Source organism: Apodemus sylvaticus, chromosome 13 (assembly GCF_947179515.1).
Source record: "Apodemus sylvaticus chromosome 13, mApoSyl1.1, whole genome shotgun sequence".
NCBI lineage: Eukaryota > Metazoa > Chordata > Mammalia > Rodentia > Muridae > Apodemus > Apodemus sylvaticus.
Window position 1 is genome coordinate 81,758,833 of NC_067484.1, and position 10,462 is coordinate 81,769,294.

The window sequence follows — 10,462 nt, forward strand, 5'->3', positions numbered from 1 at the left end:
TGGCAGAAAATGTCAGCTCTGGGCTTTGGCAAGAGGGCCTGGCTTTGCTGTGAGGACTTTCTGGTTTATTTTCTTCCCCTCAAGTGTGACCTTCCTGGTTGAATTAAATCATACTTCAATTGTTGCCTCAAGTAAAAATTGTTTGATTAAAAAAATGTGCTAAAAATAATGCATTTAAATTAACTCAGGGAAGTCCCTGGATTTTGTTTGCAAGTTGTGAACTCTCATCCAACCTTTTCACAGAGTGTGCAGTGAAGACACACAGGCCTGGATTGTTCTGGAGCCTCACAAGCTGGCCTTTCTGTGGATCAGGAGGTTCTGTGTGTGTGTGTTCACTGTACTATTGAACGACTTTACTCATCATGGCCTGCCTGCAGGTGATTTATTTGTCTCTGCCACATGGTGAATTGTGGCATGGGCTTCCAGGGGCCAAAAGAGAAATCCAGCTCTTAAAAGGAAAAGTATTTAGCTAGGTCAAAGAAAACAGATTTTGGAAGCTTAGCCTTAAGATCACTTGTTGCTTTTGCAGGGGACCCAGGCTTGGTCCCAGCATTCCCGTGGTGACCCACAGCTAGCTCGGTCCCAGCATTCTCGTGGTGACCCACAGCTGTCTCTAACGCCAGTTCCAGAGCATCCAGTACCTGCTTCTGACTTCATCAGGCATGTATATACATACACGCAGGCAGACTCTCATACATATAGAAATAATTAATATTTTAAAAAATTTTTATTTTTTTCTTATGACCACACTGTTATCAAGGCTGTGTTGAGGTGAGTCCTTCTGATACCTGCTGCATGTCTTCCCTGGAAGAGAGGAGCCTGGAGGTGACCAGAATGTTAGAGATATACCTTGCAGAGCTGGGGCGAGGAAGAGCTACTTGCCACTGTAGTTACTTTTCTTGCAGTGACCAAATGCCCGATAAGGAATGCATGCCCGTTGTGGGGAATCACAGCACAGGAGCGTGAGGCAGCTGGCCACACTGCATCCGCGGCCATCCCACAGAACAGACCAGAAGTAAGTCTAGACTGTAACACCTCAAAGCCTGCCCCAGTGACCCAGTTCCTTCAGACAGGCTCTACCACCAATAGGCCACCCACCGTGGGCACCAGCTGCTCCAGCAATGTACACTCAGATCACTACACCGTGTCTCCTGGGGTAAAGCATGTATCCGCCCAGACTTCAAATGTGCTAACTGTTGATGGCACTGCACAAAGGGCCAAAGTATTTCCCATCAGATAGCACTTTTCTGAATGGCACCTCTTGGGAAGAGATCACAGGACTTGACCCAGCATCAGATAGGACCAGGTGGCCTACAGAGGCATCACAATGATGGCCCCCCCCCCCCCACATGAAACAGTCCATTTCCAGTAATGCTCTCAACTGAGAGAATGCATGAGCCTCATTTGGATCCCGGTTCAAACAAAAAGCTTAAACTATTTATGAGACAATTATAAACTTGATGGACTTTGATATGTGAAGATATTTATGAATATTAATCAAAATGCTGGTATACTGTTAAAAAAAAGGTTCATATTTTAGAGGCAAAGGCTGAAACATTTATGGACAGAGTGATATTTTATCTGGGATTTGTTTTAGGATGATGTGGAACCAGGAAATGAATGGAAAAAGTGTTGAGACAGTATTGGCCATGAGCCATCTATTGTGTGCGAAGAAGTTCCTCACACCAGTCTACTCTGTATGTGTTTGAATTTCTCTGTAATAAACTTAACAACTACATGCTTTGTGGGGTGTTTTTTATTTGCTTGTTTTTGTTTTTTTGAAACAGCCCTGAGTGTCCTGGAACTCACTTTGTAGACCAGGCTGGCCTCAAACTCAGAGATCTTCCATCCTCCGCCTCCCAAGGCAGGCACCACCTGTCTGGTATTTTATTACTAACAGTTGAATAGAGAAATTACTCAGTTCCCGAAGCTTCCCAGACAGTAAGTTAGGAAGAAAGAAGCACAGGGCAGTGAAACTCCTCTAAATGCTCTGAGTTGGTGTCACCTTTGTTGTGCTGTCCTGGAGTCAAAGAACTCTGTTGGTCAGCTTTCTGTTGCTGTGAGAAAACAGGAAAAGTTAGCATATTCATGATCTGGTCAGCCCTCAAGTGGTCAAGCCCACCATCTGAGGACCAAGCTTTCAGTTCATGAGCCTTCATGGGATATTAATCAGTCATACCCTTGACAGAAGCACATGGAGGACGTCTGGAATCTGTCAGCACAAATCTAGAACAAGTCTGTCTGAAGAACTTCCCGGACAGCCAAGCAAGGCAGACAACAGAAAGAGGCAAAGCAGCACATTCCGAGCATCGTCTCCAGAATCTAGCATCATCTCGGAAGGGGCTTTTTCCTTAGAAAGACCAGAAATGCATCTCTATCTCCAGCTAGCAGTTTCCTCCCATTTGTTTTCATGAGAGGTAACAGTCACCAAGGCCTGGCCCTTGTAATGCTCCACACTGCCAAGTTCAGGCCACAGTCACTAGCATCCATCCCTCATCGCCAGGGGACATTAGCTCTCTGAAGCCCTGAGCACAGGCAAACCGTTGGGGTGAGAGGAACTGCTTCACTGAACGTAAGCTGGCCTTGCGTCTTACCAAGGAAGGACCTGAGCAGGGGAGGGGACATGGCCCTACAAAGACACTGTCATAGTGAGGTGTACTGGCTGACTTTGTGTCCTAGACACAAGCTAGAGTCATCAGAGAGAAAGGTGCCTCTGCCGAGGACATGCCTCTGTAAAATCCAGCTGTAAGACATTTCATAATTAGTGATCACGTGGGGAGAGCCCAGCCCATTGTGGGTGGTGTCATTCCTGGGATGGTGATCCTAGGTTCTATAAGAGGCAGGCTGTGTGAGCTATGGGACACAAGCAGTAAGCACCATCCCTCCTTGGCTTCTGCAGCAGCTCCTGCCTTTAGGATCCTGTTCCTGGCCTGACTTCCTTCAATAACAGACAATAAGTAACTGTTAAGCTAAATAAACCCTTTTCTCTCCAACTTGCTTTCTGGTCGTGGTATTTTGTCACAGCCTTAGAAACCCTAAGACATGAGGGTTACTGTTGCTATAGTGACCGTGACCAAAGCAACTTGGGGGAAGAAAGGAGACAAGAACCTGGAGACAGGAGCTGATAGAGAAGTCACAGAGCGGAGCTGCTGACTGGCTTGCTCCCCATGGCTTGCTCAGCCTATGTTCTTATAGAACCCAGGACCACCAGCCCCACAATGGCACCTCCTAGAATGGGCTGGGAGCCCCACCCTTCAATTGCTAGTTAAGAAAATACCTTCCAGAGGATCTTATGGAACTCAATTGAGCATCCTTCCTTTCAGATAGCCCTAGCTTGTATCAAGTTGACATAAAACTAGCCAACCTATTGTGTCTGTCGTAGAAAAATATCCCAGGCTCTCCCCTGGTCCACAAGGTGTGCTGTTTGGCTCAGCACTCAGAGTTAGGCTTGAGTTGCATTTTGTTCCACCTCCACAAGTTACCAACCAGGTGGTCTAGGCCAGTCTCTAGTTCAGTCTTAATTTATGAATTCTTCATAAAATGTACATCCCAACAGACTCCACAAACAGGGTTCGTGTTGAACTGGAAAGACTCAGAGCCTTCCACTCAGCCCCTTGAAGTCTGCCCGGGAGCTCCCACCTCCCATGGTCCCAGTTGGAAAGGTGGGCCTCCCCGTCCCCCGGCCAGACCCTCCTGCTTGGCTCTTTCCCTCATTCCTCCTGGATGGAAACTTGCAGCCCATGGGTGGCAACTGAACACCCGGTGACAGATCTCTGGCTTGTCTCTGGTTTCTGTCAGCTGTTGTTTCTGCTTATCTTAGATGTGTACCCCGCCTTTTAGTCTGTGTGTTTTAACAAGCCAGTTCTTTTTTATAGGCCAAAGGTGGGTATAGATTGAGTAGCTAACTAAACAAATGTTGAGGATGTAGCTTGGTTGGCAATGTTTGCCTAGCAGGATCGGAGCCCTGAATTCAGTCCCTAGTGCAACAGAAAACCACCCCTGGGGACACATGCCTATAATCCCAGCATTTGGGAGGTAGAGGCAGGAACTCAGAAATTTAAAGTTAGCCTCAACTGTGTAGTGAGTTTGAAGCCAGCCTGGGCTACATGAGACCTTGTCTTAAGAAAGGATGAGAGGGAGGGAGGGGGAGGGGGTGGGAATCCGGAACTGAGACGGGAGGGAGTGAGGCATGGTGAGTAGAGAGCAGAGACACTGATGGACAAGCTTCTGCAGAGTCAACATCAAGGATCCCAGCAAAAGCCCTTGCTGGTCCTCATGAGCATCCTAAGTTCTTTATGTGTTTGGTGTTCCTAGTGTATCCTATCATGATCTGTTCCCCACGGATAGCAGGCCATAAATGCTTAAAAGCAAACAAAAATGAAGGCCAGTTGTCTGCTTGTGCTGGAGACTAGGTAGGGTGGAGACAGGGAATCCTTCCTACTGTAAACACAGGACTCCTGGATCCACCTGGGTTTCTTCCATGACTCAGTGGCCTCTGCTCCAGCTGCAGACAAAGCCCTTCCTGGAAGAGCCAGTGTTTTCCTGGCCTACAGGATGCTGGCTGTTGACAGGTGCATGGTGTGCGCCAAACACAGCTCTCTTCGCTGGGCTCAGGAAGATGAGTCACATCCACTTGGCGTCTTGGCTCTTTCCATCGAGCACGTGGGCCAGCATGGCCTAGAGTTGTGCAGTGTGGAATACTGAAGGGCTTTTGCGGCTCTCCAGTCAAGACCTTCACGACTGATAGCTCCCCTAATAACTGGGGAGGAAACTGGTCACCAGAGATCAAGAGGAGAGTGTCTGATTTGGTCAAAGAAAATAACAAAAAGGATGCCTCAAAAGATTTCACATGTACAGTGCCCACACTTCTTGCTTGACTGATATATTTTGTAGAGGGTTTGTACCCTGTGCACTTTTATGCCTTTCTGTGAAGGAAGAAGTCTCAGGCACAATGGGTCACTCTCACAGGGAACACGGTCTGAGCCTGCCTGAAGCCTCTAGGGATGAGGTAGGGAGGGTGTGTGTTGGATCTCCCGGGACCACTGCTCCTCACCACTCTCCCCTGGCTATGGTCCCTCCACAGGGAGGGAGTGGATTGTTTAGGGTGGAGGGTGGCAGAGAAGGGGACCTTAAATATTTGGAAAGTGGGGGGAGAAAAATTCGAGTTAGCTCAAGGTTAAAAGACAGATGACACTTTCTCCTGGGACTCGGGCTCACATGCTTGGTGTGACACCTTTCTCCTAACACTTCACTCCATAAGCCCACCTCATCCATGAGGATATGTGCCTGCTCTCTCTGACCCTGAGTCAGAGCGTTCCAGCCATTCCTGATGGGGCAGTGGACCTCCTAGGAGAACATCTTTCTCACTGGGTGTCTCCTCACAGCAACCATGAGCTCACGTCACACCTAGGGAGCTTGAAGTTCAAGGGTAGCATGGCACAGCTTCTGGGGAACAGCGAGCGTTACGAGCCAGGCAGCCATGTCTGTGTGCAGACACCTCAGCCCATTCCCTCTGAAGAAGATTGACCTGCAACTCCCTGAAGAGGGCAAGGAGGAGACAGGACTCTGCATGGGTAAGCACATCTAAATCATCCTGTGTCTTAGTTAGGATTTTACTGCTATGAACAGACACTATGACCAAGGCAAGTCTTATAAAGGACAACATTTAATCGGGCTTGATTACAGGTTCAGAGGTTCGGTCCATTATCACTAAGGCAGGAGCATGGCAGCATCCAGGCAGGCATGGTACAGGAGGAGCTGAGAGTTCTACATCTTCATCTATGAAGGCTGCTAGTGAAAGACTAGCTTTCAGGCACCCACACTCACAGTGACACACCAATTCCAACAAGGCCACACCTCCAAATAGTGCCACTCCCTGGGCCAGGCATATTAAAACCACAACATTCTGCAATGCATGATTCCACACCAAAATCTGTGATGGCACCTAGGAATTCAGCCAAATGTGTCCAGACAGTGCTGAAGGGGGACTTTTGAGACTAAATTGTTTTAACCAGAGGCACCTGAGTAAAGTTTGTTTCCCACTAGCATACAGATGGGCTTCAAACCTTCTGAAGGCCTAAAAGAAGAAAAAGAATGAGGGCCATTCCTTACAGATATGCATGTCCTTCCTACTGATTCCCCGAGGAACCCTGACCAACACCCTCTCTTGGAAGGGAAGGCTGTGTGGACGCTTTAATTAAGCCCACTTTTCATTGGCATTACAAGGCCTCACAGTGAGTCTCACAATCATATGTGCTTTGTAAATCTCTGGGTAAAACAACCAGTTGCGAGAGAAGATAGTTGATGTCTCTGTCAGTTGTGATATTTCTTTAAATGGTTGTTCTGTTCCTTCAGGAGCCATTGAATCTAATAGAACTGAACTTGGGCTGATGGGCCTGCAGGCCAGAGCTGGGAGCAGCAGGCAGTGGTCTTATTTTCATTTCAGAAGATTGCTCACCCATTGTCACCAGGAAGGCTAGTCTTTGGTTTTCCTTTTAAATCAAGGTAATAGAAGATGGGAGGTCTGGGAGATGGCTCAGTCGGTAAAAAAAAAAAACAAAAAAAGTGCTTGAGGACCTGAGATTGAAATTTAGCACCCACCCAAAGAGTGGCAGGGCACACTTGTGCCTATAGCTGGGGAGGTGGAGGCAGGAGGATCCCTGGGGCTTTCGGCCTAGCCAGTCTAGCAGAACTGGGGAGCTCCAGGTTTGGCGAAAGATTCAGAGTGATAGAGGAAGGCGCCTGACATCAAACTGCCTCTACACACATGTACACACGCTACATGTGCCCCCATACATGTCCAACTGCACACATATCACATGTGCCCCCCCACATGTCCAAATGCACACATATCACATGTGCCCCCCATGTCCAAATGCACACATATCACATGTCCCCCATACATGTCCAAATGCACACATATCACATGTGCCCCCGGACATGTCCAAATGCACACATATCACATGTGCCCCTGTACATGTCCAAATGCACATACACGTGCCCTTTCACACATCCAAATGTGCATATACACATATGACCCTGCACACATCCAAATGCACACACTTTAGGGGGGTCGTTTTTTGTGCACTGTATATTCAAATCCTGATTTCTGTACCCAGAGATCTCTGGTTGTAGTCTGGATTTTTGGTATCATCATTATTACGAGGCATCTCCTGACTCCATATTTTGTAAAACATTGTATTCTATCACTTTCTGATTGGTTAAAATAAAGGGATAAACAACCTATCACTGGGTAGGCGAGGGAAGGGTGGGACTTTGGACCCAGAGGGAGGAAGAGCATCTCAGGTGGGACGTTTCAGATCAGGAGTCACCGTCAGAGCACAAACGGAGAAAGAGTTGCCAGAATAAGACCAGGAGGGCAGGTGGTGGCCACAGGCTGGGCAGAAGTCTAAGCTACCATTGTTGGGTTAGAATAGCTCAGAATCTGCCCAGCTATAGTGCCAGAAGGTTAGAATAAATATAAAGAGTCTGAGTCATTAGTTGGGAGCATGGGTGGGCATAAAAAAGCCTTTACTTAGATGCACACTAACACACACACACAATCAGTGTAAGCTGGGGCTGTAAGGGCTAGAAGATGAGCTTACTGTAAGGAAGACAGGATTGTTGCAAGTTCCCGGTGTCTCTTGGTAATGCAGTCCCTTCCTCAAGGAAGAACCACGCCCCATTCTGTACTAGGTGACAACCTGGTTGTCTTTTTCCTTTTCCTTTCTTTCTCTTTTTTCTTATCTTCCTCCCTTCCTTCCTTCCTTCCTTCCTTCCTTCCTTCCTTCCTTCCTTCCTTCTTCCCTTCCTTCCTTCATTCCTTCATTCCTTCCTCCCTTCCTTCTTCCCTCCCTTCCTTCTTTCCTTCTTCCCTCCTTCCTTCCCTTCCTTCCTTCTGTCCTTCTTCCCTCCTTCCCTCCCTCCTTCCCTTCTTCCCTTCCTCCCTCCTTCCCTCCCTCCCTCTCTCCCTTCCTTCCTTCCTTCCTTCCTTCCTTCCTTCCTTCCTTCCTTCCTTCCTTCCTTCCTTCCTTCCTTCCTTCCTTTTTGTTTGTTGAGACAGGGTCTCTCTGTGCAGCCATGACTGTTCTGGAATTTGCTGGCCTCAAATTTGCAGAGATCTACCTGGTGCTCCAGCCTCTCAAGTGTTGGGATTAAAGGTGTGTTGGTCACTTTTGTGATCAGGTCACACACTGTCTCATCAGTGCCTACAGAACAACATTCTTGCTTCATTATTAACCATGGGGGGAATAGTCTTGGGGACCCAAGCTACATGAGTCAGTGGCCCAAGCCTGTGCTGAGGCCTCTGGGGAGGGAGAGTTGTTGGGGGATGGAGGAGCATGCTGGCTCCCCACCCCACCATCCTCACCACTTCTGAAGAACAGATCCTGATGGAAGCTCTGCATCCTTAACTCACAGTCCTCAGAACTGCATGCTGGGTATGGGAGAGTGCGTAAGTCCCACTGACATCTCTGGTCTAGTATTGCCTGAAATAAGTTGTACCCAGTGTCATAGTCCCTTTCTCACATTATGACAACTCCTTCTCTATCCCTGCTTCCTGGAGTAGCCAATGATCCCTCAGTCTTCAGTTCAGCAGTTGGAAACTTCCATGCCCCTTCCCCGACCCCGCCGTCCTCCCATGGACCCCCACAGCACAGCTGCCTTGCTCACCAGGCTGAGACCCTCTGCTCTGGGAGACAGATTCCCTGTAGACTCTGAATGCAATAGAGCTCTGGAAAGGTCTCCCAGCTGCAGTGCAGCATGTCTGTAATCCCAGCACTTGGCATGTAGACACAGAAGGATCAGGAGTTCAAGGTTATCCTCAGCTATATACTGGTTTGAAATCAGTCTGGACTCCATGAGACACTGTCTCAAAAAAAAAAAAAAAATCAAAAGAAGTGGTGAAAGGAAACCCACATGGGGGTGAGATGCAGCTTGAGTGACAGAATTCTTGCTTTGCTTAGCATGCATGAGCCAGGCTCAGTCCCCAGAGCCACATAGAATCAGGCCCAATGGTGCACTTGGGAGGTAGAGACAGGAGGATCAGAAGTTCAGGGTCAACCTTGGCTACATAGTGGGTTCCAGGCCAGCCTAGAGTACATGATAGTAACCGGTAAGTATTACTAAGATAGGAAGAAGGGGGGAATTTCAATGGAAGGAAATAACTAGAAACTCCTTGGCACCTGGCATCAAGCAGAATTTGCAGAGTAATGAGTAGTGGTGGTGTAGGGGGTGGAGTGGGCAGTGAGATGGTTCAGGGCTAAAGGTGCTTGTTGCCAAGTCTTATGATCGGTGTCTGGTTCTATGTGGAGAGAGAGAATTGACTCCTGCACCTGTCTTCTGTCTTGTTGTCTCTGTCTTTGTCTCGCTGTCTCTGTCTCTCTGTCTCTCTCTGTCTCTGTCCCTCTGTCTCTCTGTCTCTCTGTCTCTCTGTCTCTCTGTCTCTCTCTCTCTTTCACACACACACACACACACACACACACACACACACACACACACACACACACACTAAATGGATAACTGTAACCTAAAGTGGGAATATTGTAAGGGTAACCCAAGAGGACATTGGATGACACTACTCATCTGGATAAAACTGCCCGTGACCATACAGAGGACACTTCTAATTTTATACTTCTAATTTACGTCTTCTTCTCACGCATTTTCTAAACCCATCTCCATACTGTTGCTTCTCTAGAATTTAATAATTGAAACAGAATGTGGTCCTAACTATATATTCATAATATAATTTATAATTACGTTATATAATTTGGAATATTATATAATTTGAAATTTAACATGATATGATTGTAGTTTTATTTCAGAGACTACAGTCTACCTGATCTCGAGATTTTTGGTTGATACAAGTTCAAGATCATTTGGTTTAGATGTTGACAGCACAATCTGTCTGTTTATTATGCATCTATGTGTTGTGTGCAATTTTAAAAACTGTCTGCTTGCTCCAGCTAGGCTCTGGAATCAGCAGCATCCACTAGCTAGTCAGCCCCAACGGCTAGTCAGCCCCCACGGCTAGTCAGCCCCTATGGCTAGTCAGCCCCCACGGCTAGTCAGCACCCACGGCTAGTCAGCCCCCACGGCTAGTCAGCCCCCACGGCTAGTCAGCACCCACGGCTAGTCAACCCCCATGGCTAGTCAGCACCCACGGCTAGTCAGCCCCCATGGCTAGCTAACACTTTTCCCATAAATGCCAGGAGCAGCGATTGCTCTACACCGGCTGGGCTGCCAGTGATGGCTCAGCGGTTATGCGCTCTTTCTTGCCCACCTGAATAGTTGTGAATGGAAAACACTGGACAATCTTAATGTTTTAAAATCAGCCAAATGATACAACCACTGGTCTCAGAATCTATTGTCCTAAACTCATCAGCTATTTTATATTAGGATTCATCCTATGGTGGAGTCCACCACTACGTCTAATAGCCCTGAGGCCTACATGGTGTCTGTCTTC

The 10,462-nt window shown here is 47.7% G+C and overlaps 1 protein-coding gene across 1 annotated transcript in view; it reads left to right on the forward strand.

Moving 5' to 3' along the window:
• The window catches only part of Ino80c (INO80 complex subunit C), an 18,268-nt gene extending 16,530 nt beyond the window's left edge, over positions 1–1,738 (forward strand). The window contains exon 5 of the mRNA XM_052155578.1: positions 1–1,738. This exon is cut by the window's left edge and continues 244 nt beyond it. The gene's annotated coding sequence lies outside the window, so the exon portion shown is untranslated.
• The last annotated feature ends 8,724 nt before the right edge of the window (positions 1,739–10,462 follow it).